The sequence below is a fragment of the Myxine glutinosa genome, chromosome 4, assembly GCF_964187855.1.
Source record: "Myxine glutinosa chromosome 4, kmMyxGlut1.1, whole genome shotgun sequence".
NCBI classification, from domain to species: domain Eukaryota; kingdom Metazoa; phylum Chordata; class Myxini; order Myxiniformes; family Myxinidae; genus Myxine; species Myxine glutinosa.
Genome location: NC_136264.1, coordinates 70,559,550 through 70,586,665, shown reverse-complemented (window position 1 = coordinate 70,586,665; position 27,116 = coordinate 70,559,550). Strand labels below are relative to the sequence as shown.

The following is a 27,116-nucleotide window of genomic DNA, read 5'->3' as shown; positions in this document are numbered from 1 at the left end:
TTTCCATCGCCTGGACCGGAGCCGGACTTGAGCCTGGACGCGCTGGTGACCTTCCAACCTACCATCTGCAATTCCCTGTGTGAGTGACTGTGTGAGACGGGCCCGTTTGTCCAGGGAATAAGATAAGACTGTAATTAAGGCTGCCCTGTGTGCTTTTCCTTCCTCTTTCTTTCTTGTACATTCCTTTCGTTTCCTCTTCTTCTTGTATATTTGTTAATAAACCCATCTGTTCTTCCTATTTTCCTGGTTTCCTCTTATCCGATCGTCCTAGTCTTTTCCCTAATTGGGTAAGCGTGGCACGATTCGGAACCGCTACAATTGGGTTTAGTCACATTAACAGCTTGGATCACGGATTGCTATCCGCTCGGCATTTTCCATCCATGTCCGTGATTCCAGCGGGAGTTATTCCCTCGTTTCCGGTCAGCGTTAGTACTTAGATAGTAGCGAATCCCTAGGCCTAACAAACCCTACCTAACGCCACGCTGGGAAGGACGTTATAACTTCCAGGACTCGCGTCGGCCAGATAAAAGGACAAGGGGATGTAAGTCCTCTTGTAAAGGACAAGGGGATGTAACCCCCGACGAGAGAGAGCTGACGTTTGAGATCCGTAAGAATATATATGTATATGTATTGTTCAAAGAATGTATGAATATATATGAATATATATGTTCAAAGACAGGGCCTTCTCCATCGCTGCTCCCACCCTCTGGAACTCACTACCTCACACCATCAGAGACTCCTTCTCACTCACCACATTCAAAACATCACTAAAGACCCACCTGTTCAACACTGCATTCAACATTCAACCCACAGCATCTAACCCCTGACTATCTCTTCTCCTTCTCCCTCCTTTTGCTTTAAATATTTCCCTATTGATTCTTGTCTTTTTGCAATTGTTGTTTTCATGTATTGTTATGCATTATGTTTTCCACTCTGTCAAAGCGCCTTTGGGCTTCTGGAAAAGCGCTATACAAAATAAATGAATTATTATTATTATTATTATTATATGTATGTATATATATATATATATATATATATATATATATATATATATATATATATATACATACAGGGTGATTCACATACGACGTACTATTTTGTTTCTGAATAACTCTGTGTTGCGTGAACCGATTTACTTGTAATTTGCAGCACTTCTCGCCAAATGTTCCCCATTTATTATGTGAAAATTTCATTAAAAAATAATTGATACAAATTTAGTTATGGGTCTCGATATGGCGGCCGTTATTTCGGAACGTTAATTTTTAAACTTCATATTCGGAATCAGTACGTCCCAGAGAAACTTCGTAACGTTAATTTTTCAACTTCATCCGATTGACATGGGACCAACGGCATGTGACAGAGAGTGAAACATTTATTTGCCGACAATGACTTCCGACTTCCGGGTTCGGAATGCGGGACCAATGCCATTTGACAGGGAATAAAAAAAAAATGCGACATTCAATTGACGACAATGACTTCCGACTTGACTCCCCCCTCCCCCTCCCCTCCCCCCTCCCCCCTACCCCTCCCCTCCCCCCACCCCTCCCCCTCCCCTCCCCCCCTCCACCCTACCTCCTCCACCCTACCTCCTCCACCCTACCCCCTCCCCCTCCCTCCTCCCCCTTCCCCCCTCCCCTCCCCCTCCCTCCTCCCCCCTGCCCTCCCCCTCCCCCCCTCCCCTCTCCCCCCCTCCCCTCTCCTTTTTTCTTTTTTAATTTTTATTATTTAGCCCGAGCGGAACCGTGGGTTCAGACACTTGGTGCAGGCATCTGGCGGAGTATTGGGAGGTTTTGCCTGCGAAGGAGCGTCTTGGACCCTTGATGATTTCGAGAGATAAGAACACGAGGAGAAGAATGAGCACCCTGGACACATCATGAACCATCCCGTGACGCCATTAGCTCACTCAGCCCTGGAACGAGGCATTACCAACGCGTGGGATGGACTCAGCCGGAGGTGACAAGAGGCGTAGGTTCAGACGCGGCCTTTGAGGGCTTGACGCGGAAACATGGCGTGGTTTGCGTTCCCCCTCTGCCTGACTCGGTCACCGTGGAAGACATCGTCATTGCGGAGGTCATCGGTGAAATGGAGAACTTCTTGGAATGGCTCAAGTGGTATTCAGGAGAACTGGTATTCTGAGGAGATTGGTCTTCCTAAGAAGGAGAGCTTTAAGGAGGTCATCCTGCCTGCCTGCTTTGGCCTTGGTGTTATCATCCTCCACCATTGCCTGTTGGTGGTCCTGTTCGTCTCCTCATCATCTCTTTGTCGTCCTGCTCATCTCATCGCCTGCTCCGTGCCCATCCTCTCATCGCCTGCTCCGTGCCCATCCTCTCATCGCCTGCTCCGTGCCCATCCTCTCAACCGCTGCCACCAGAGATAAGTCGCCATTTTGTGTCCCTCGCCCCGTCTGTGCTTGTGACTTGACGCCTTAGTTTTTATCGGATTTATTTTACTTCATTGTATATAGTTATTATTGATTTCATTCTCCGTTTATTTGTTCGGGATTAAACCCGTTTGGATTTATTCAAAGTTTTATCTCGGTGTGTACCCTGGTTAGAATAGGTACACCATATCCCTGCGTGTCGTAAGAGGCGACTAAGAGGGTTGGCGTCAGGAAGGGCATCCGGCCATAAAAACATTGCCTCAAAAAGAGAACCATGACAATTACAACTACATATGGGCAGGGTGCAGCCCGAAGTGGAGATCGGTTTCTGAGGTTTGGGACATGGAATGTAGGGACAATGACTGGGAGATCAGGAGAAGTGGTGGAAGTATTGATCAGAAGAAGAGTGGACATATGTTGTGTGCAAGAGACGAGATGGAAGGGAAGTGGTGTGAGAATGGTGAAGGGTAGGCAGGGACAGAAATACAAGTTTGTGTGGCAAGGGTGCCCGGAGGGCGTGAATGGTGTTGGTGTGCTGTTTTCTGAGGAGTTTGTAGACAGTGTGGTGAGTGTGACTAGAGTGAGTGAAAGGTTGATGATGGTGAAAATGATGATTGGAAAGCTCTTGGTGAACGTCATCTCAGGATATGCTCTGCAGGTTGGTCGGAGCGATGAAGAGAAGGACAAGTTATGGTGTGCGATGGAGAAGCTGATGGAAAACGTGAAAGATGAGGAAGTTGTTGTGGTAGCAGGAGACCTAAATTGACATGTGGGAAGGGGTATGGACGGTTTTGAGGGAGTTCATGGGGGTTACGGATATGGTGTGAGAAATGGAGCAGGTGAAAGGATTTTGGAGTTTGCTGATGGAGCTGATTTGTTGATTTGTCATACTCAGTTCCAGAAAGAGGATAATAAGCTTGTTACATACACGTCAGGTGGGTCGACGACAACTGTTGACTACCTGATGGTGCGTAGGTGAGATAGGGGGCACCTCCGGGACACAAAGGTGATCCCGGGGGAGGAGGCTGTTTCACAGCACCACTTGGTTGTCTGCGACATAAGGGTGAAAGGTGCGAGGAGAGCTCGGCGGGTGAAGTACCAACTGAGAATGAAGGTGTGGAGGTTGAAAGAGGTGACAGTAAGGGAGGCATTAAAAGAGAGGCTGAGTAGGGTAGAGGATGATGTGGTTGAGCTTGAACGTGGTTGGATGTCAATGAAAGATAGTCTGTTGGGAGCCGTTGGTGAGGTATGTGGATGGACAAAAGGACCACCGAGGCACTCGGAAACATGGTGGTGGGATGAGGATGTTGGAAAGAGGATGGACGAGAAGAGGAAGAAGTTCAAGGAGTGGCAGAAGGCGAAGGGTACGGGAGCAGAAAAAGCAGAGCATGAAAGTTATAAGGCAGCCAAGAAGGCTGCAAAGAAAGAGGTAGCAAAGGCGCAGGATGCATGTAGGAAAATGTTCGGAGAAAGCTTGGATTTGGAAGAGGGTCAGAGAGCAGTATTCAGGATTGCAAAGCAGATAGCGAAAGAGAGGTGTGATGTGATGGGGGTGGGTTGCTTGAAGGATGAAGTGGGACAAATTGTTGTGGACCCAGATGGAATTAAACGAAGATGGAAAAGATATATGGAAATGCTGTTGAATACAGAGAATGAATGGGATGGCAACATGGAGAGTAACCCAGTTTTCGGACCAGCAGAGAAGATAACTGAGAAGGAAGTTGAGGAAGCGATAAAAGCAATGAAGAGTAGAAAAGCGGGAGGGCCGACGGGAGTTGTGCGAGATATGTTGAAGGCAGCAGGAAGTTGGGGTGTGAAGAGAATGACAGAGATCTGTAATCTGGTGGTGAAAGAAGGCCGCATTCCAGTGGATTGGGAACTGAGTACCCTCGTCCCTCTATACAAGGGGAAAGGTGACCTTCTGGAATGTGGCTCGTACTGAGCGATAAAGTTATTGGAGCATGGAATGAAGGTATTGGAAAGGGTGTTGCAGAGGAGGATAAGGAAGAAGGTGAAGATCGACGAAATGCAGTTTGGATTTATGCCAGGAAGAGGAACGACAGACGCGCTCTTTATTGTGAGGCAGTTGCAGGAGAAGTACATGGAGAAGAGGAAGAAGTTGTTTCTTGGGTTTGTTGATCTGGAGAAAGCATTCGATAGGGTTCAAAAGAGCGCGCACAGCTGTAAGGACGAAGGACGGGAACAGTGGTGAGTTTGAGGTGAAGGTGGGAGTGCATCAGGGGTCGGTACTAAGTCCACTACTATTTGTAGCTGTGATGGAGGTGTTGGCTCAGAACGTAAAGGAGGGTTCACCGTGGGAGTTGTTGTATGCAGATGATCTGGTGTTGATTGCGGAAAGTATGGATGGACTGAAGGAAAAGATGAACAAGTGGAAGGAATGTATGGAGACAAAAGGTCTGAAGGTGAATATCGGAAAGACGAAGGTGATGGCAAGTGGTAAAGCATGTGGTGAGGTGGAAATAATTGGGAAGTGGCCAAGTGCTGTGTGCAGGAAGGGTGTCCGAGTGAACTCCATTCAATGTACAATGTGCGCTGAGTGGGTTCATCAAAAATGTTGTGGTCTGAGAGGGTCATTAACCAGTGTGGCAGGTACATTCAAATGTAAGGTGTGCACAGAGGGAGCTGCAGATGGAGGAAATGTTGAGTTGGATCTTGGAGACGGCGTGAAGCTGGAAGGTGTGAAAACATTTTGCTACCTCGGAGACATGCTGAATGGAGAAGGTGGATCAGACTCGGCAACGGTTGCAAGAGTGAGATGTGCATGGAAGAAGTTTCGGGAACTGAGTGGCGTGCTGATGAGGAGGGGAGTGTCGTTGAATCTGTTAGGGTTGAGAAGTGTTATGATTTATGGGAGCGAGACATGGGTAATGAACGTAGAGCAGCAACGAAGGCTGGAAAGGGTGGAAATGCGAATGGTTCGGTGGATGTGCGGAGTATCGTTGAGAGAGAGGAAGACAAATGATGAATTGTGAAAGATGATGGGAATAGAGCCTGTGATTGATGCTGTGAAGAAGAACAGGTTGAGATGGTTTGGTCATGTGTTGAGGAAGGATGAAAGTGACTGGTTGAGAAGAGTGATGGAAATGAATGTGGAAGGAAGTAGAGGATGGGGAAGACTGAGAAAGACTTGGCTAAAGATGGTGGAAGAAGAAATGCGGGCAAGGGGGTTAACAAGGAGAGATGCAGAAAATAGGGCAAAATGGAGAAGATTGTCATGGGGACCGCAAGGCTAACCCCCGCTCTAGCAGGGAAAATGGCCTTAAAATGCATGTTGTTGTTGTTGTTGTTGTATCCAGCTATCGCTGTACCTTAATGGGAGCGATAAGCACCGCCTGCCACATGGTACATTACCCCTGGTATCCACTCTTATATGGAGTCGCCTGGATGCAGTTGGACCAATCAGAATCTATGATTTCAGTTCTCCAACCTAATGAGCGCACGCCGTGACGTTACCGCCACGTACGTATGCCTTGCCTGCCAAGCTCGGAGGAGCCATCTGGCAGTGCATAAGGTAATGTACCAAGCAGTGCGTAAGGTATGAGTGGATACCAGAGGTAATGTACCGTGTAGCAGGCGGTGCTTATCGCTCCCATTAAGGTACAGCGATAGCTGGATGGGATACCTTAATGACGGTTCACCACTGATAGTATTGAGTCGCCTAATGACTGTTCATAACCGAAAGGTTTTCAGATTCACAAGTGTATGCAGGACTCACTGCATTGCCCTGATGAAGCCCCAACAACGGCAAAACCAGGTCAGTTACTGAGTTTTGCATGCACTTGTGATAGTATCTGAACTAAGATCTAAATGATGACGCACTGTTGGATGGCTCCTCCGAGCTTGGCAGGCAAGGCATACGTACATGGCGGTGACGTCACGGCGTGCGCTCATTAGGTTGGAGAACTGAAATTATAGATTCGTGTGTGTGTGTGTGTGTGTGTGTGTGTGTGTGTGTGTGTGTGTGTGTGTGTGTGTGTGTTGTTACGGCGATCCCATTGGCCAAACAGCTGAGACACCCAGGCTGGATCAAGGGCCTGTGTTCTCCTATACCAAGCCCAATTTGGGTCTGGGACTCCCTGGTCATCTGAGCGACATGCCTCTCCATGGAATGGGGAGAGGGATCCATAGCTAGACTGTGGTGAGTGTAGCATGGTCCATGTTTTTAAGTAGGATAGATTGCCATGTAACAGGGACCTGTCAGAGATAGTCGTCTGTTGCACTTGATTCTGGGGAGGCAGCATATGTAATTTATAAACAGGATAGAGAGAATTTTGTATGTGTAAACACATCTTGTTTTGTGGGCTTGGCTAGGTGAGGATTTCCTATCACAGAGCTACATACATGTGTCACATGTCCAACTTGGCTGATCACAACCTCTCTGGCTAGAGTGTGGCGACACAATGTGGCCAGCCATGGCGACACAGTGTGCTGTGGAGCCAGAAGTAGCAATAGAGTTATATTTAACGGGGCTGCCCCAATGCCCCATGGGCGGGACGGCCAGAGAAGGACTCCGCCCAGTCTAGGAGGAAGAGTCCGCCCAGTCTTAACATGTCTTTCAATCCTGACAAATCTCACACTCTCACTATGTCTCTCCGAAAAGACCGACTGGATAACCCTCCAATCTACTTTCTCAACAATCCTCGTCAAGAAGTTCTGTCACTCAAGCTTTTGGGTCTCACTATCTGCCATGATCTTTCCTGGGAAAACCACATTTCCAAGCTAGTCTCCAAAGCCAGTCGCCGACTAGGCACCCTCCGTCGTGCGAAGTTTTTCCTTGGCACACCTGAGCTCCTTACCATTTACAAGGCTTTCATCCACAGCTCAATGGAACACTGTTCTCCCCTCTGGGCCGGTGCTCCTGCCTCACACCTAGCTCGGCTTCATGCTGTTGAAACCAAAGCTTTCAGAATCATTGGAATTTCCCGCGATGAAGCAAACTCCGAGGACCTTTCACTCACTCACCGCAGGCAGGTAGGTGGTCTTTCTGTCTTCCACCGACTCCTCTCCGGCCTTGCTCCCCCAGCTCTCTCTGTGCTCAGTCCCCCAAATATTCCTACAGGTCGCACAAGATCTGCCAGCAACTCTCTTATGGTTAAACTGCCAAAATCAAGACTCTCTGCTCAGCTTCACTCCTTCATTCCTCTTTTCTCCCGCCTCTGGAACAAACTCCCACATTCTCTTCAATCCCACTCCTCCCTCCAGATCTTTAAAACAGCTGTTCTCCACCGTCTCTTATCTTCCCCCATCCAAAACCTTGATCTTTTCTACCCCCGTTAATTCACCCCAGATCCACTTTTTGGAAATACCGACTTCTTTCCTGGAAGTCCTAGCTGTGTCCATGTGTTTTTTTTTTTACCTCTCCCACCTCCACCCCCCTAAAGGAGGCCTCGTTTGGAAAATGACAAAGTGGGCCACGAGGCCTGGTTGTGGAGCTGATCGTTACTGGCGCTGCTCGTGGCTGATTTACTCCATCGTGCTCTGTTTTGCTTTCTGCAGCTTGGGTGCTACTTGTTTGGTGCTGGTGCTCCTCTGGCTGTTTTACCTCGTCTTTGGACAAACTTCATCACTGGCTCTCATAGTCTCACACCTGGTTTCCAAAGCGGGCTGCACTGAGTCCTGCGTTCACCCTGTGTATCATTGAAGGAGCTGCGCTCCAACGCGAGTCGAAAGAATTGACGCGACCAAAGACGGAATTCATCCGAGTTGCTTTAATGAAACAAAACAGCTCAGGTATTCTGACAAGCCCGTTTATCGGGCAGCAATATATATACACATTTATGCCGGGGCGTTTGCCCGGAAAACCGAGACCGGGCATGCCCGGGTGTCAAGGGCGAGTCCTGGAAAGGCGAGTCTGGACATGCCCGGGCGTCCTGAACGCGGCCTGGCCAGTCGAGGCTGGGCGTGCCCGAGCGCTCTGGGCGAGCCCTGGAAAGGCGAGAGCGGGCATGCCCGGACGCTCTGGGCGAGCCCTGGAAAGGCGAGTCTGGACATGCCCGGGCGTCCTGGACGCGGCCTGGCAAGTCGAGGCTGGGCGTGCCCTGGCGCTCTGGGTGAGCCCTGGAAAGGCGAGAGCGGGCATGCCCGGGAAAGACGAGACCGGGCGTGCCCGGGAGGTTCGGGCGTGCCCGGGAACAGCGAGTCCGGGCGTGCCCGGGTGTCAAGGGCGAGTCCTGGAAAGGCGAGTCTGGACATGCCCGGGCGTCCTGAACGCGGCCTGGCAATTCGAGGCTGGGCGTGCCCGAGCGCTCTGGGCGAGCCCTGGAAAGGCGAGAGCGGGCATGCCCGGACGCTCTGGGCGAGCCCTGGAAAGGCGAGTCTGGACATGCCCGGGCGTCCTGGACGCGGCCTGGCAAGTCGAGGCTGGGCGTGCCCTGGCGCTCTGGGTGAGCCCTGGAAAGGCGAGAGCGGGCATGCCCGGGAAAGACGAGACCGGGCGTGCCCGGGAGGTTCGGGCGTGCCCGGGAACAGCGAGTCCGGGCGTGCCCGGGAGGTTCGGGCGTGCCCGGGAACAGCGAGTCCGGGCATGCCCAGGAGAGGCGCGTCTGGGCCCGTCCGGACAAGCCCGGCATGGCGATCGCGCCCTGGCCGCGTCCTGGCAGGTGCAAGGCGATTGTGTACATTCAGCGGGAACCGCTACATCATGATCAAAGCGAAATCCCACCTGCATTATTTATCTTGTTGTGAAAGTGTGATCTGTGCCACCTAAAGTGGGTTAGGACTTGCGCTTTATTTATCATCCCTGTATGTTTGCGTGTTCTCATCTACCTCGTTGTGTCTTTTGATTTGCTTGGCTAGTCTGGTTTATTATAGCATATTGTCTGTCTATCGTATTCCATGCGCTTTTCTTTACAAATAAACCCTCTAAAAGGAAAGACAACATGTTTGAGCCATCTGTTTTTCGTGCCATCAGTGATTTCGGCTCATTTGAATTATCCATGGGGAACGGTAGCCATAAGTAAAACAACAGAATGTGGTGCAGAAGAGGTGCTTCGGATATCTCCCGGGACTAAAGGTTCCGGTGCTGAGCATACCGTATTGACTGTCATTCAGACGTGACAATATTGTTACAGCAGTCCCATTGTCCAAACAGCCGAGACACCATGAGCTGGATCAAGGGCTTGTTTTCTCCTCTACCAAACCCAATTTGGGAGACCCCGGTCGTCTGAGTAAACGCGCCGGTCATTACCCCACACCAAGCAACTCAAAATGGTGACTAGTGACTATCTCAAACAGTTATGGACGAGTTATGACAAAACAAGGTGGTTTGAGTTGAGTAGATGACAAAAACAAGCCGATTTGAAAAATCATGAGCAAATTATATCACCGCCTGGATGTTCGAAGGAACAAGTCTCCGCGGGGTCTCCATGGTGGACCCTCGGGGAGGGCAGAGGAGCGAGAGTTTGGTGTGTACTTGTCAATCACAATGATGACTTCCTGTGAAAGAGAAACCGTGAGGATGTTCTTCGGCTGGGCTTCGTGAGCCCATCACACTGAATTATCCGCCAGAGCGAGACGGATGTGAGAACGGCATGATGTTTGTGTGTGGTTTGATGATGAAATGATGTTGCGCCTGAAATGGTTTAAGTCCAGAGTGTAGAAAGAAAATAATATGTGCTGAAGTTAACTAAGCCTGGTGTTTGCTTATAGTTAGGCAGTTAAGAGGAAGCATCGTTCATTTTTTCAGGAAAGCACCAAATTTGGCACAGATGTAGTATGGACCTATACAATTGTTTTCCTGAGGGGCGCCCAAAAATTCAGAAAATTCAAAAAATCCAAAAAAATGTCCTGGATGCCATGAAAAAGGGGAGAAAACGGGTATTGATTCGAACTGTAGATTCTGATATTGTGGTCTTGGCAATAGCACACTATTTTACCTACCAGTCACACGGTGTGGAGGAACTCTGGATTGCCATTGGCACTGGTAAAAGCTACCGCTACCTTGCCATCCATAAAATTGCCACCGGCCTTGGCCACAGGAAGTCCGAGTCTTTGCCATTATTTCATGCCTTCACTGGCTGCGACAGTCATTTTTTGCCCAAATTGGGAAAAAGACAGCCTGGAAGGCTTGGGAGGCATACCCCAGCATCACGCAGACCTTTCATGCTCTCGCTTATAGGCCATCTGTGGACGCTATTACTATGGAACTACAGAGCATAGAAAGATATGTTGCCATCCTCTATGACCGGACTACCGAGATAAAGACAGTGAATGACATGCTCCGACACTTGTTCACGAAGAAGGCAAGAACAATATCAAATTCCCCCAACAGCAGACGCCTTCGAACAACACCGAAAACGTGCATGTTTTCAGGCTGCACACGTATGGAGTCAGGCACTTGTGCCCTACCCAGAACTTCCATCACCAGCTGATTGGGGCTGGATGAAAACAGGGACTTCTTGGACACCAATTTGGACCACAATACCACTGATACAGGAGGCATGTTCAGAGCTTACACGCTGCCATTGTAAGTCGGCCTGTAAAGGCAACTGTAAATGCTCCAGGGCAAATCTGCCCTGCACATCACTGTGTGACTGCGATGGACAGTGCTTGTAGTACTACGCGTCTGTGCGAGAGCCTCCACCTTTCAAGTGCCCACAATATTTTAAGTTAAAACTGCAACTGTGTGTAACTTTGATTAATTAATACCATTCCATTGTTATCAGAGACCAATAAAACAATGTGTATCACTTGGAATTGAAATTTTACCTAAAATACTATGAGAGATTCAAGGAAAATGGAAACACCATGGCGGCCATCTTGAAATTAAAGATGATGGATGCCAATTTTTATGCAATTGATCCCATTGGATTCAGAGACCATGAAAACATGGGGTAAGACACTGGAACTGTGGTGTTATCGCTCATAGTATAGAAGTTATTGAGGGAAATAGGTCACAGAGGGCGGTCATGTTGAAATTCAATATGGCGGCCACCAGGGGTTCTGAATTTTTGGGCACCCCTCAGGAAAACAATTGTATAGGTCCATACTACATCTGTGCCAAATTTGGTGCTTTCCTGAAAAAATGAACGATACGCCCTATTTTTCGGTCTTAACTGCCTAAGTATTAATGGTTAGGGGTGGTTGGCTTAAGATCTTAGGTTCTTGAGCTCGATTATTATTATTATCTCACCTGGACTTTAGTCTGGTGACGTTATGTGATCGAGCAATGTCTGTAGGTAAGTCAGTGAGTGAGTGTGAGTCTTTATAAACACTTGTTATTATCTCTTGATCCAAACACACGATTTTGATGAAACTTGGCCACAAGCTTCATATCTGATGCCTAACAAGGATGTATTGACCGCATCAAAATCTGTGCTCATTATCGGGTTGAAATCAGGTCCAAACGCTAAAAATTCCTACCCTAACCGATGTTGCATCAGCAGTTGACCATCCGGGTGGGAGATTTGACAGCCGTGTTCACCCGAATCACCGATACAATATATTGTCTGGCGCCCGCCTGTGATGAAAATCAGGTGGTCACAGAAGCCGATCGCGAAGGCCTTAGCTCTCGAGGCGAAAACTCAATGGCGGACTTGAAGATAGAAAGCTATACAAAATTGTGTGAGGTGGAGGGGCGGCGCAAGACCCCTGCGGTCTTACCTGTTCTCGGGGCATCTCCAATGCCGCTGCAAATTAAATAAATCACACAGAAAACTGCGTTCAAGTATATACAGAAAAATAATACAAGGGTTTATTTTACAATGAATAGCGAGACAGGAAAATCACACGCCGGTAAATAGATGGCCTAATCGGGACGTCCCCACTCACAGATTTTGGATACAGGACAAAGGAATTGAATTAATAAAAGAAACGTTCGTTATGTATTTGTGAAATGTGGTGCGTCCTTATCTGTCGGCAGTGTTGCGTCCGTCGACCAACGCGGCTCCGTCCGGCCCCGCTCGTGCGCCACCAGGCCCCGAACGACCCGCTCGCCCGGCCTCGTCCGTTCAGCGGCACGCCTCGCTCCAAGCTCCAAGCACCAAGCACCGCACCAACGCAGGGCCAGCGATCTCCACGCGAAGCCGATCTCCAACACGAGGCCGATCCCCAACACGAGGCCGATCTCCAACACGAGGTCCAGCGCGAAGAGAAGGGCAAAATGTCGTCCATCGCGAAGAGAGAGACAAAATGTCGTCGAGCAAACCCTTTTGTCACCTCGCGTGTGACCTCAAGTCTTGCTCGCCCCAACCAGAGCCTCGTCTCTCGACGTCTCGAATGTTCTGACTCTGCTGGTGCCCTCCCATTGGCAAAGTGCTTCCCGCACTGTGGTGTTGCTCGCCCCTCCCCCTGGCCAATCAACAGTCCTCCTGGGCATGGCTCCCAGCCCTGCTCGATGTCTGACGCCCACGCCGGTGTTGTACGCGGCCGCTGCCTACTTGTCTTCCACAGTCTTATTGTAAGGGAGGGGAATTTAATTACTGTTGTGCACTAAGGACCTATCTAAGTGTTTATATGAGAATGCGTTGCTATAAGAGACAAAGGTTTGGCGACAGGGGGGAAACGACGAACGAGGGAACTTTATCCATAATCCCTGCACTATTTAGCAAGCCCCCCCCCCCACCCCCCCTCGCGGCGGGGACACCAATACAGCTTATACCGACAAACCGGGCTAAACACAGAACTTATTACAAGGTAGATTCCCTATCACGACAGACGAAGCAAGATACCTATACAGATCTGTCTGGGTCTAGATATTCCTCTACCCAAATTCATAACAATAGTCACTCATGGAGGAGTGCTAAAGATGGTGAAATTTCGTGATGGACCTTATAGCAGCTAAACCATAACCTTTTCACATAATTTCCTCCCTAAAAGATAAATAAAAGCATGACTACAGGTACAGGTGCTAATAGCTGATCAACAATTTCAATGAATGACGTCACCACAGCAGTTGTCACAACAAAGTCATCAAAGAGCTCCGGCAATATTTTACTTGGTGAGGTAAGGTTCATAGTGGAGCTTTACATGAATCATATCAGGATATTTCAGGATTATGAATCATAGTGGAAAAAGAGATCAGTGTACTTTTATGTGAATTACAAGGACATGACTAAACCAGAGGGAAAACACAGTGAATAGGATTTGAACCTGGGATGAGTCGCAGGTTCAAAGTGTGAAGCTAGAGCATGAAAACCAGAGGGAACTTTTTGTGTGTAAAAGCTTGCAAGGCTCAGGAATATGTTTGGCCCAGGCAGCTGCAGCATTCCTTGGAACATCCAGGCGGTGATATCATTTCCTCATGATCCCGTCTGCTCCCCCTGGCCAACTCGCGAGCTTCCTTCCACGACCCCACAGACACTCAGCCTGAAGATGACGTCACAACAAGCAATGGAAAACCATAATAATGTCTTCTTGAACCCATTCTTTACAATTTAGGCTGTCGTCATAAGGTTCCTCGTATTTGTGAAATGAAATTCCTTTTGGTGCTGTGTTTGTGCCAAGTTTTGTCAACTGCAAACAAAAGTCTCAAGAGGTGTTACCGTACTGTACAAGGAGGGATTAAAGGCAATTTGGTAAGAGAGCGATTGCGAGAAAGATACCATCGAGTCATAACCTTGTCATGCTAGAAAAGTGTCAGCCCAGCTGTCAGGACCACAAAAGGTCTGCGAAGGTCACACTGAGGTCGACAAAACCATAGCGTTCTCATATCTACGGGAGATTGACAATCTGCCTTGAGATCGCTCGAACACGAAGCTGCGTGTGAATCATAATTCTCGGTATTTGTGCGAATTTGGGCGTCAGCATCCATGCAAACACGTCACCACAAAGTAATTTGAGAGAATGCACCACTGTGACGTGGTTGTTGTTCTCACGAACCACACGTATGACCACACCCGATCACATAGCAAACTGTTTTGGTTTGAGGCCATCAGCCAACACACTCATACACAAGTCGAGGTTTGGCAAGTGTCACCACAAGCAAATGTTCCCTGCAATTTGAATATCTCCGTAAACTCGAAACACACCGTTACGGAAATGTTTTGCATTGAATTGTGCTTTGTTTTACTTGGAAAGAGGAACTGTTTGCTAGCTTTACATTTCTAACTTAGTGCGTGATTTTTCTGTCAATTATCCTGACTCACTGTCTGGAGCGATGAGTGGGGCTTGTATACTCGGAAACATTAGAGAATACAGGAGTCGATGGATAAATGATGAAATAGATGGATCAATGAGGAAATCGATGGATAGATACTGAATTTGATGGATAAATGATGAACTAGATGGATAAATGATGAAATAGAATAGAAGGATAAATGATGAACCAGAATAATAGATGGATAAATGATGAAATTGATGGATAATGATGAAATAGATGGATAAATGATGAAATAGATGGATAAATGATGGACCAGAATAACAAATGGTGAAATTGATGGATAATGATGAAATAGATGGATAAATGATGAAATAGAATAGAAGGATAAATGATGAACCAGAATAATAGATGGATAAATTATGAAATTGATGGATAATGATGAAATAGATGGATAAATGATGAAATAGAATAATAAATGGATAAATGGTGAAATTGATGGATAATGATGAAATAGATGGATAAATGATTAAATAGATGGATAAATGGTGAAATTGATGGATTATGATGAAATAGATGGATAAATGATGGAATAGAATAGATGGATAAATGATGAACCAGAATAATAGATGGATAAATTATGAAATTGATGGATAATGATGAAATAGATGGATAAATGATGAAATAGAATAGATGGATAAATGATGGACCAGAATAATAGATGGATAAATTATGAAATTGATGGATAATGATGAAATAGATGGATAAATGATGGACCAGAATAATAGATGGATAAATTATGAAATAGATGGACAATGATGAAATAGATGGATAAATAATGAAATAGAATAGATGGATAAATGATGAACCAGAATAATAGATGGATAAATTATGAAATTGATGGATAATGATGAAATAGATGGATAAATGATGGACCAGAATAATAAATGGTGAAATTGATGGATAATGATGAAATAGATGGATAAATGATGAAATAGAATAGAAGGATAAATGATGAACCAGAATAATAGATGGATAAATTATGAAATTGATGGATAATGATGAAATAGATGGATAAATGATGAAATAGAATAATAAATGGCTAAATGGTGAAATTGATGGATAATGATGAAATAGATGGATAAATGATTAAATAGATGGATAAATGGTGAAATTGATGGATTATGATGAAATAGATGGATAAATGATGGAATAGAATAGATGGATAAATGATGAACCAGAATAATAGATGGATAAATTATGAAATTGATGGATAATGATGAAATCGATGGATAAATGATGAAATAGAATAGATGGATAAATGATGAACCAGAATAATAGATGGATAAATTATGAAATTGATGGATAATGATGAAATAGATGGGTAAATGATGAAATAGAATAGATGGATAAATGATGAATCAGAATAATAGATGGATAAATTATGAAATTGATGGATAATGATGAAATAGATAGCTAAATGATGAAATAGAATAATAAATGGACAAATGGTGGAATTGATGGATAATGATGAAATAGATGGATAAATGATTAAATAGATGGATAAATGGTGAAATTGATGGATCATGATGAAATAGATGGATATATGATGAAATAAAATAGATGGATAAATGATGAACCAGAATAATAAATGGATAAATTATGAAATTGATGGATAATGATGAAATAGATGGATAAATGATGAAATAGAATAGAAGGATAAATGATGAACCAGAATAATAGATGGATAAATTATTAAATTGATGGATAATGATGAAATAGAAGGATAAATGATGAAACAGAATAATAAATGGGTAAATGGTGAAATTGATGGATAATGATGATATAGATGGATAAATGATGAAATAGAATAGAAGGATAAATGATGAACCAGAATAATAGATGGATAAATTATGAAATTGATGGATAATGATGAAATAGATAGCTAAATGATGAAATAGAATAATAAATGGACAAATGGTGGAGTTGATGGATAATGATGAAATAGATGGATAAATGATTAAATAGATGGATAAATGGTGAAATTGATGGATCATGATGAAATAGATGGATAAATGATGAAATAAAATAGATGGATAAATGATGAACCAGAATAATAGATGGATAAATTATGAAATTGATGGATAATGATGAAATAGATGGATAAATGATGAAACAGAATAAATGGATAAATGGTGAAATTGATGGATACTGATGAAATAGATGGATAAATGATGAAATAGAATAGAAGGATAAATGATGAACCAGAATAATGGATGGATAAATTATGAAATTGATGGATAATGATGAAATAGATAGCTAAATGATGACAGAATCATAGATAGATAAATGAGGAACCAGAATAATAGATGGATAAATTATGAAATTGATGGATAATGATGAAATAGATGGATAAATGGTGAAATTGATGGATAATGAAGAAATAAATGGATAAATTATGAAATAGAATAATAGATGGATAAATTATGAAACAGAATAATAGATGGATAAATGATGAAATTGATGGATATTGATTAAATAGATGGATAAATGATTAAATAGAATAATGGATGGATAAATGATGAAGTAGAATAATGGATGGATAAATGATGAAGTAGAATAATACATGGATATATGATGAAAAAGAATAATAGATGGATAGATAAACGATGGAATAGATACATAAAAGCTGAAATCGATGGATAAATCATGAAATAGAATAATATATAGCTAAATGATGAAATAGATGGATAAATGATGAAATATATGGCTAAATGATTAAATGGATGGATATTTTTCTTTGCGAGCAGCCTTTATTAAGAAAGTGTCTTGAAGATCTAGGGTGGGAGTGTTTCCTTGGGATCGGAGACTTGTAGCCCCAATGTAAGGCCCAGTTGAAGAAGTATTCATTTTAACCACCAATATTGGCAATGACATGTAGTTTTTATGACGGTTTCATCCTGCCTGAAGCCATGATACATTTTGTGGGTGACTTGTATAATCACGTGGCTCACACTGTACCATGTACCATGAGACTCAGAAGGGCAGATACAATAGATGGATAAATTATGAAATAGATGGATAAATGATGAACGTTTAGAACTTTCAAAATTATGTAAAACGATGCAAGTACAAGCCATCTCAGTTGCACGTTTGTACCCCCTGAGTCATGCACGGTAAACCCGACATGTCATCACATTCCTGTCAATTCTGATTGATTGACAAACAGGAGTGAGGAATTAATTATTGACGGGAATACCCACCTGGGCTCCATCCATGTCTGGGTTTACAATGGCTCAAATGGCGCCTCAGTGCCAGGCCCACAATCAGAAGGGGACTATAATGACCAAGATTTAAAAAATAATTAAAGTGTACACATTGCGATACATTTAAATTAAGAATATATATATAATTTAATGCTACTTTTTAAAAACATACAATTTAAATTGAAAAACATACTACCATTTCCTGCCATGTGACCACCACAGAAAACTTAGCAGATTTGATGACGGGATGGATGGATGATGATTATGGATGAATGGATAAATAATCAGATTTGATGACGGGGTGGATGGATGATGATTATGGATGAATGGATAAATAATCAGATTTGATGACGGGATGGATGGATGATGATTATGGATGAATGGATAAATAATCAGATTTGATGACGGGGTGGATGGATGATGATTATGGATGAATGGATAAATAATCATATTTGATGAAGGGATGGATGGATGATGATTATGAATGAATGGATAAATAATCAGATTTGATGACGGGATGGATGGATGATGATTATGGATGAATGGATAAATAATCAGATTTGATGACGGGGTGGATGGATGATGATTATGAATGAATGGATAAATAATCAGATTTGATGACGGGGTGGATGGATAATCATTATGGATGAATGGATAAATAATCAGATTTGATGCTGGTGTGGATGGATGATGATTATGGATGAATGGATAAATAATCAGATTTGATGCCGGTGTGGATGGATGATAATAATGGATGAATGGATAAATAATCAGATTATGGATGAATGGATAAATAATCAGATTTGATGACGGGGTGGATGGATGATGATTATGAATGAATGGATAAATAATCAGATTTGATGACGGGGTGGATGGATAATCATTATGGATGAATGGATAAATAATCAGATTTGATGCTGGTGTGGATGGATGATGATTATGGATGAATGGATAAATAATCAGATTTGATGCCGGTGTGGATGGATGATAATAATGGATGAATGGATAAATAATCAGATTTGATGCCGGTGTGGATGGATGATGATTATGGATGAATGGATAAATGAGCAGATTTGATGACGGGGTGGATGGATGGATGATGATGATGATGATGATGATGATGATGGATGGATGTATAAATGAGCAGATTTGATGACGGGTGGATGGATGGATGGATGGATGATGATGATGATGATGATGATGGATGGATGGATAAATGAGCAGATTTGATGACGGAGTGGATGGATAATGATTATGGGTGAATGGATAAATGAGCAGATTTGATGATGGGGTGGATGGATAATGATTATGGATGAATGGATAAATGAGCAGATTTGATGACGGGGTGGATGGATAATCATTATGGATGAATGGATCAATAATCAGATTTGATAACGGAGTGGATGGATGATGATGATGATGGATGGATCAATGAGCAAATTTGATGACGGATTGGATGGATAATGATTATGGGTGAATGGATAAATGAGCAGATTTGATGATGGGGTGGATGGATAATGATTATGGATGAATGGATAAATAATCAGATTTGATGACGGGGTGGATGGATGATGGATGGATGGATAAATAATCAGATTTGATGATGGGGTGGATGGATGATGGATGGATGGATAAATAATGAGATTTGATAACGGAGTGGATGGATGATGATGATGATGGATGGATAAATGAGCAAATTTGATGACGGATTGGATGGTTGATGATTATGGATGAATGGATAAATAATCAGATTTGATGACGGGGTGGATGGATGATGGATGGATGGATAAATAATCAGATTTGATGATGGGGTGGATGGATAATCATTATGGATGAATGCATCAATAATCAGATTTGATAACGGGATGGATGGATAATGATTATGGATGAATGGTTAAGTAATCAGATTTGATGACGGGTGGATGAATGATCATTATGGATGAATGACAGATCAATCGATTGATTACATGTCTAAGACTCATTGCAGGGGCAAAGAGGCATTTATCAGCGCAACTTGAAAGTGTATTCCGAGCAAGGAAAGAGTAAAGCGATCGCAACTATATTTTTCATTCTTTCCTTCACTCATTCAAGCCCTCGTAATAATGTACGCCCACCGACCGCCTTTTCTTCCGTGCATGAGGTTCCGAGGCGGAGACGGACACGATCAGTGAGTGCGTTTGCCCAGTGCTTGGACCGGTCGGGGTCTCGCTGTCTGTCCGGTGTCCACGGCCCTCGTCACGTGTCCAACTACCCAGCTACAGGTGCGGTCCGCTCCTCGGTGTCTGTCCGTCTTACTTGTCACTTGGTGTTCCCCACGTTCGTCGATCTGTCTGTCCTTGTAGTTCCGCGGTGGATTATCTTATCTTGGGGACTCGCTTTCGTGCTTCGACACAATCCCGAACCGTTAGTGTCTGCCCAGGTCTTTAATGAAATGAGTTTCGTTCGGTTGTCTCATCTCGCTCTTTCTTCTTCCAAGACGTCTTCATTCCTTCCAACGGCGTCTTTCGTTCGATCTTATTCGTTCCTCGGCGGACGCTCTCCTCGATTAATGTATCACAACTCGCCATGTCCTAAAGATACCGCTGTCTGTACAAAAACAGTTTGTATTTTAAATATTCTCTTTGTCTCCATTTGTCTTTCCTTTGTCTCTCATACTTTCGCTATAGAGTATAGGTCTCAACACCTGTCAAGTTCAAGACCATTTAATACTCCTCGTACGAATTAAGTCCGTCAGTCCAGGTATAGATCGGGCCTACCTGCCTGTGCGTCCGGGGACTTCGCTTGTGCTAGGTAAAGGTTCCAAGAAAGCCTCTCCAGGCTTCGTCCACCTGTGACCTCGTCTATCTATGACGTGTACTGTGCCAAGCAAGTACGGACACCGAAATTCCCTCCAACGTTGAAATCCCGGTCTGAAGGGTTGACTCGACCTGTCATCCTTCCTAGATCGACAAAATGAGTACACATGGGGGGCACTGCAGCAGCGACTTGCAAAATAATGATGCAACCAGCAGCCACAAGCTCCATGTAAAACAACAACAAGAAGTTTCGATTTTATGACATCAGACAGGAGGACGAACATGCTCCTGTGTAATGTAATTGTTGCGGTGTATAATCACCTCGGTTTTAGAGTAAAAGGACAGAATCTGGCGAGTTGTGACAACTCGAACAAACCCCGGGGAGGTGGAAGCACCTGCTGAAATTGAAAGCGATTATTAAAGCTTTCTTTTTTTTTTTTTTTAACCATAAACGAGTATTAATTAATACGATTAGACATTAGAGGATGATGAACTTTGACCTGATTCCTGACCTTGCAAGCGTTTGATACTTCAGTAACATCCGGAAGTGATTCACAGATTGAGTACCGGTACTGTTTATTTGGTGCTTTCTTTTTCTACCGGATCCTTAATGTAATTAGGTGCACTTTTTGAGTGGAATTTGATGATGAACTCTGGAGTCCACAACTCGATTCATGGACAGTACTGTGTTAAACTTCTGTGCGTTTTCCAGAAGTATCTCTTTATTTTGCACATTAGTCAAAATTTTTTTTAAACAAAAACAAAAGTTAAATTACGACTGGGATTACGGACAGTAAAATTACAGTTCAGTACTTCGTGTAACCCCCACGAGCATTCAGGAGAGCACGAACACGTTGGGGCATGCTGTTTACGAGATTTGCCAAGGTTTGGACAGGAATCGCTTGCCATGCAGTGACAATAGCCTGCTGCAATTCACGCACAGAGGCAGGCTGCTGGTCCAAGTTGTCGATTTGACACGTTCATTCTGCCCACAAGTTCTCTATTGGATTCATATCCGGGGACATGGCAGGCCACTCCATATGCTCTACACCACGGTCAGCAAGAAAGTGTTGGATCATGCGAGCACGATGAGGCCGTGCATTGTCATCTTGGAAGACAAAGTTTCCTCGAAAGGCTGCACGAACAAATGGAAGCAATGTTTCTTCCAGAATGGCCCTGTGCTTGAACTGGTTCAGGTTTGCATTCAGAACAACCAGGTCAGTTTTGCCCCCTGCATCAAAAGCAGCCCCAACGGTCACCCCACCACCTCCAGCTTGGACTCTTGGCACTATACAATCTTCGTTGTAGGCTTCGTGCACTTGTCTGCACACTCAGACGTGGCCATCTTGACGATAGACCAGAAATCTCGACTCGTCACTGAAGATCACGTGATTCCAGTGTCCTGGCTGCCATTCACGGTCCTCTCTGGCCCACTGCAATCGGCGCTGGCGGTTTTGTCTGGTTAGACGTGGCTTTCTCAGGGGACGCCTGGCACGATAGCCTGCTTGAACCAGTCGTTGGTTGACGAGCCTTCTGGATACAGGCACATTTGTCAGTTGCTGCCACTCAGCCTGAAGCCGATTAGCTGACTTGGTACGGCCATTGCAGACTAACCGGTGCAGCTGGCGATCATCCCTCCTTGTGGTTCTGCGGGGACGTCCTGGCCTCTGTATTGGAGTAGGGACACCCCTCTGAGCATTTCGTTTCAGGATCTTTGACACCTGACCTTGAGTGATGCCATACTGCTGAGCATTAGCATGCTGTTTCATGCCGGAATTTCGTAAAGCCACCACTAAATGACAAACAGCATTGTCGAGTTGACGGACCATCTTCAGGGGAAGCGGCAATAACTTTTGTAGACGTGCAGCAGTTGTTTTCCACTAATACAGAACGCAATAACCCTTATATACCCGATTGTGAAGCCAATCGTCAAATGTACTAGGTACTAAGTCATATGTACTAAGTCATATATATATATTAGGTCATATGTACTAGGTCTCCTTCTCGGCCGCTACCCTGATATAATCATTCTTTCGGGAGATGCCGTAACTCTGGGAGCCTCAATAGTAATATCGGCTGCGGCCACCACCAAAACTACCGCCAAGTTGTCCTCTTCTGTAGACCTCTCGACGCCTACGAAATGCCTTCCCTACTGTTATCGTGTTATTTTCCCTGCTGGGCTCTTTACCAACCCTCTGGTTACCATAAACTTGACCACCGGCCAAATCATTCCCGATACCCACAGATACTCCCTCTACAGGAAGTGTGGCTTGTAAACCGACGGTGACCGGTCCTGACACCAAATCGGACTCCAAATGGATGACATGAAGTGGAGCACTAACACAGCCACCAATCCCCTGTAAACGAACACTATCCCCCGTTGCCGTCTCCTCGGACCATGGCAAGATGCCTTCAAGCATTAAAGATTGATGTCGTCCTGTGTCCCTCAATATCCTAACCGGTGTCCGGTTAGTCGAGGCTCCATCCAGTGACACAAACCCCTCGGAAATAAATGGTCGGTAACCCTTTTGAGGGCGATTTCTCACAATGGCCATCGCATTTGGAGTCGTACTAGTCGAACTCCGCTCCTGATTTTCCTCTCCCAGAGCATAACAGTTGGACCTCCAGTGTCCAGGTTTATGGCAAAAAGTGCAAGTCGGCCCGGAGGAGAACCTCGTGGTCTGCCAAGGCATGGGGGCGGCGGTCTGCCTCGAGTCCCCCGGACGACAGGTCTGTCTTGGAACCGCAGTCTTCTGACTTCGAGAAGTCGGGGTGTCAAAGTGGACCTCATTTTCATCCCGAGGCCGCCCCCATGGATTCTCATTCTCCGCCCCTGATGTACCATAGCTCCCCTGGCTCGGCCGGGGCGAGAAGTTCGGTTTGTGGAACCCCATCCTGTGTGTTAAGGCATAGTTATCTGCCATGGTGGCTGCCTCATACAACTTTGGTACTTTCCTTTCCTCCAGATGAACTTTAATGTCCTCATGGACACACTGTTGGAATTCCTCCACCAGGATAAATTGTCGCAATAGTTCGTAGTCTTTCCCAACTCCTTTTGAATCACACCACCTATCAAACATGGTTTCCTTCACTCTGGCAAATTCCACATGGGTCTCACTCTCCCTCCTCCTGGCATTCCGGAATTTTTGCCGGTAAGCTTCCGGGACCAATTCATAAGCTTTGAGAATGTGTTTCTTCAATACCTCGTAATCTGCACATTGGTCAATCGGTAAAGCCGAATAAATCTCTTGAGCTTTACCCACCAGAACACTTTGCACTAGTATGGACCAGTACTCCTCAGGCCAGTTTAACTGTCGAGCCACTTTCTCAAAGTGTGGAAAAAAACTTGGCTACCTCCTTTTCATTGAAGGGTGGGACCAGCCTCACATGTCTGCCAACCTCCCAGGTGTTCTGACTAGGTGTCGAACCAGTCAGCAGGGATGGTACCTCTCCCCGTTCTCTCATTAACTCCAGCTCCTTGACTTTAATTTCCTGCTGACGCACCAATTCACAGTCCTTTAACTCCCTTTCGGCTCTTCTCTCCTCTGCTTCGAGTTCTCTTGCTGCTCTCCTTTCCTCTGCTTTTTTGTCTTCTAACCTTTCCTGGAGTTCTCTTTCCACTCTCCTTTCCTCTGTTTTTTTTCTCTTCTAACCTTTCCCCTGAAGTTCTCTTTCCACTCTCCTTTCCTCTGTTTTTTTTTTTTCTCTTCTAACCTTTCCTGGAGTTCTCTTTCCTGTACTCTTTCCACTCTCCTTTCCTCTGCTTGTTTCTCTTCTCTTCTCTCTTCTGCTTTCCTTTCCTCTACTTTTTCCCTTTCCTGGCTCCGTAATTGCATCTCCAGTTTCTGGAGCTCCAAATTTTCTTGCTCTTCTGGTAACCACTCCCAGGCTACCTCTTCCCATGTTCCTAATCCCACCATAGATTGTATCACCACTGTCTGCAACTCTGCCTTCTTCATATTAGTTCAGACCTCCATGTTAAAATGTTTGGCCAATTTCAAGAGGTCCTATTTTACTAACGCTCTGAACTGTGCTTCACTAGTGGTCACTGTAAATTTCCCTGCATCAAACTCCATGGTGACTACTGTTAACACCTGTTAACCTTCACACAAAAATCAAAATTTTTTTTTATTAATAACTTAATTATTAAAATTAAATTATTAAAAATTAATACTTTTTGGGGGGGGGGGGCGGGGGGAAATTTGGGAATGCTGGAAAAGCTCCAAACTTGGGAATTCTGGGAATGTTAGGGAATTCTTTCCCGGACTATATTTAGGAATTTTCAGATCCCGGACGCAGACCCAATTGCGAGCCCACGAATATCAATTGGACGAGCCCCCAATTTCTGTTACGGGGTCCTCCCCTGTCCTCTGGTCTCGGTAAACCTCCAAACCCCAAGGCAGTCCCCGGCAGAAAGATGTGTTGTTGGTTGAAAACAAGCCAATCAATAACGAGTCCACACCAAGGGTTATGAACAAACCACAATATATTATAAATCCCACACAGGAATCACGACCCAATTAGTACAGCACCTCACAATATAATTCCTATCTACAGGTGGCGCCACCTTACCGAGCCCCTTAACCCCCAAACTCACGGCCCTTGCCCCAATGTCTCTGTACTCCTCCAAGGCGACGTCGATTCGCTCCAGCAATCGTGGAATCAATTTCCGATTCCAATCAGGGGAAGCGGAGTCGATCGAACCAACCCACAGGCCACGGGGTCCAATTCCCAGCACGATGGCGGTAGAATGGGAAACCTCCCCAAAGGCGATTCCGGGTACATACCCGGCTGCGGTTCAATCCACGAGTCTCCTCAATAACCCCCCCACAGCCACTGTCTTCTACAGCCGTCCCCGGCAGCCTGCCGGAGAGTAGCGCCTTGTCGACGCGCCGCAAAAACTTTGTCACTGCCGGTGGGGCGTGGCGAAGATGGCGGTCGGCTTTCTCTCGCACCCGGGTTTGGAGGTGAGGATACTCGGCAACCTCCATGAGGATACCTGACTATGCAGGCTCCGCAGCAATCCGGCGATCTCCTATCGTGCGGACTTCTTTTCAAGGAGGCAAAGTTCCCTTGTCCTGCACGTTCGACTGCTCGGTCCGGAGCTGCAATCAGAACACGTTTCCTCACGTTCTTCCCCGCTTCTCCCTCTCTCTCCCTATATCTTCCGGGTCACGATCCGATTTCCGGCCACATTTTACCCGGAGCGCTTTTAACCCTTTTAGCCACAATAAGCATCATCAACATCAGCATCATCAATAAGCATCATCACTAAGCAAGAAGCATCAACCATGATAACAAGAACCACCATTATTAGGGCCGGTATCCGTAACACACCGTATCATCATTCAAGCTTAAACTCCAAGCAGTTAAAACGGAAAATATTTCTGGGATCAAGACCCACTTTGGCGAATACACAAGATTGAAGCGCAAACGGTTCCTCTACTATATAAGAGACGTTGGTCTGTGTGTCTGTCTGTGTGGCCATTTTTCTCAGAGATGGCTGAACGGTTCTTCGTGAAACTTTCAGAGGTTCATCAGTGAGTGCCTGGGAGTGTTTTCGGCATATTCGCGGGTCTGTTGAGAAGCCTGAGCTTCTCCTGTAATTTTTTTTAAACAGTACATTGAAACCCCTCATCTGCTCATCCTCATTTCCTCATCGTTAAATTTAAACCCAGAAGCTGATTTTGCTTTCCTTGCCATCTTTCTTGCTGGAAACGAAACACCATTTACCACTGTTAATGGTACAGTTTCAAACTTCACAGAAAATGTTTATTAACCAGAAATGTACGTTACAATTAAGAAATGGGTTTGTATCCTCTGTCAAAAAAAAATTATTAACCATCTTCTCACGTATTTTTTTTTTGCCAATTTTAGGGAGAAATGGTGCTCAACAGTTGAGGGTGCGAATTGACTCGATCGGTCCAAACATCCGCTATCTCCTTTATTTTCGATCATACGGCGAAATAAAAGTCTGTTTTTTTATTTAAGTTTTTCGTTTTTAATTAAAGAAAGTTCCTTAAAGAGGTATAAAAGGGAGAAAGGGTGGAGGTGGAGGCCCCAAGGTTGTTTGCCTCGGGGCCCATGCTGGCTCTTGACGTGTGTGTGTGTGTGTGTGTGTGTGTGTGTGTGTGTGTGTGTGTGTGTGTGTGTGTGTGTGTGTGTGTGTGTGTGTGTACCATGTTGTTGTGGTGTTCTACTGGAGCTTTCTGGTGTGGAGTGTGATGCATTGAAATGATCGTCATGATCTGCTGAGTTGATTAGGTTAACTAACTACAAATAATCCGGAAGAATTCCTATGTTTCTATGCGCGCGCCATGTTAAGGTGTATAGAGAAGCTATTTAGGTCCTTCCACGGCATGGCATTCTATTTACAAAATAAATAACAAAAGCAATAATAACATTGTAACAAAGCATATATTATTACTCATAATATGAACAGCAATAATAATAGTAGCATCATTTGGCAATAATAATAATGAACGTATAATCTCCATGGCCGAAGCACATCAGGGCTTGGTGAAAGGCAAGCTAATGCTCAAGCACTACAGCAGGCAGGTATGCTACAAGGCCGTGAAGACCAATGAGAATTTGAGACAATTGTTTAACGGGCCCACTCA

The 27,116-nt window shown here is 44.9% G+C and overlaps 1 protein-coding gene across 4 annotated transcripts in view; it reads left to right on the top strand.

Moving 5' to 3' along the window:
* Window positions 1-19,831: 19,831 nt before the first annotated feature.
* Window positions 19,832-27,116, top strand: part of LOC137416428 (uncharacterized) — a 58,903-nt gene continuing 51,618 nt past the window's right edge. For 2 of the 4 annotated variants that reach the window (XM_068102012.2, XM_068102015.2), the window contains exon 1: window positions 19,832-19,962. The gene's annotated coding sequence lies outside the window, so the exon portion shown is untranslated. The remainder of the gene's footprint in view (window positions 19,963-27,116) is intronic. The other 2 variants (XM_068102013.2, XM_068102017.2) reach the window with 1 other exon arrangement.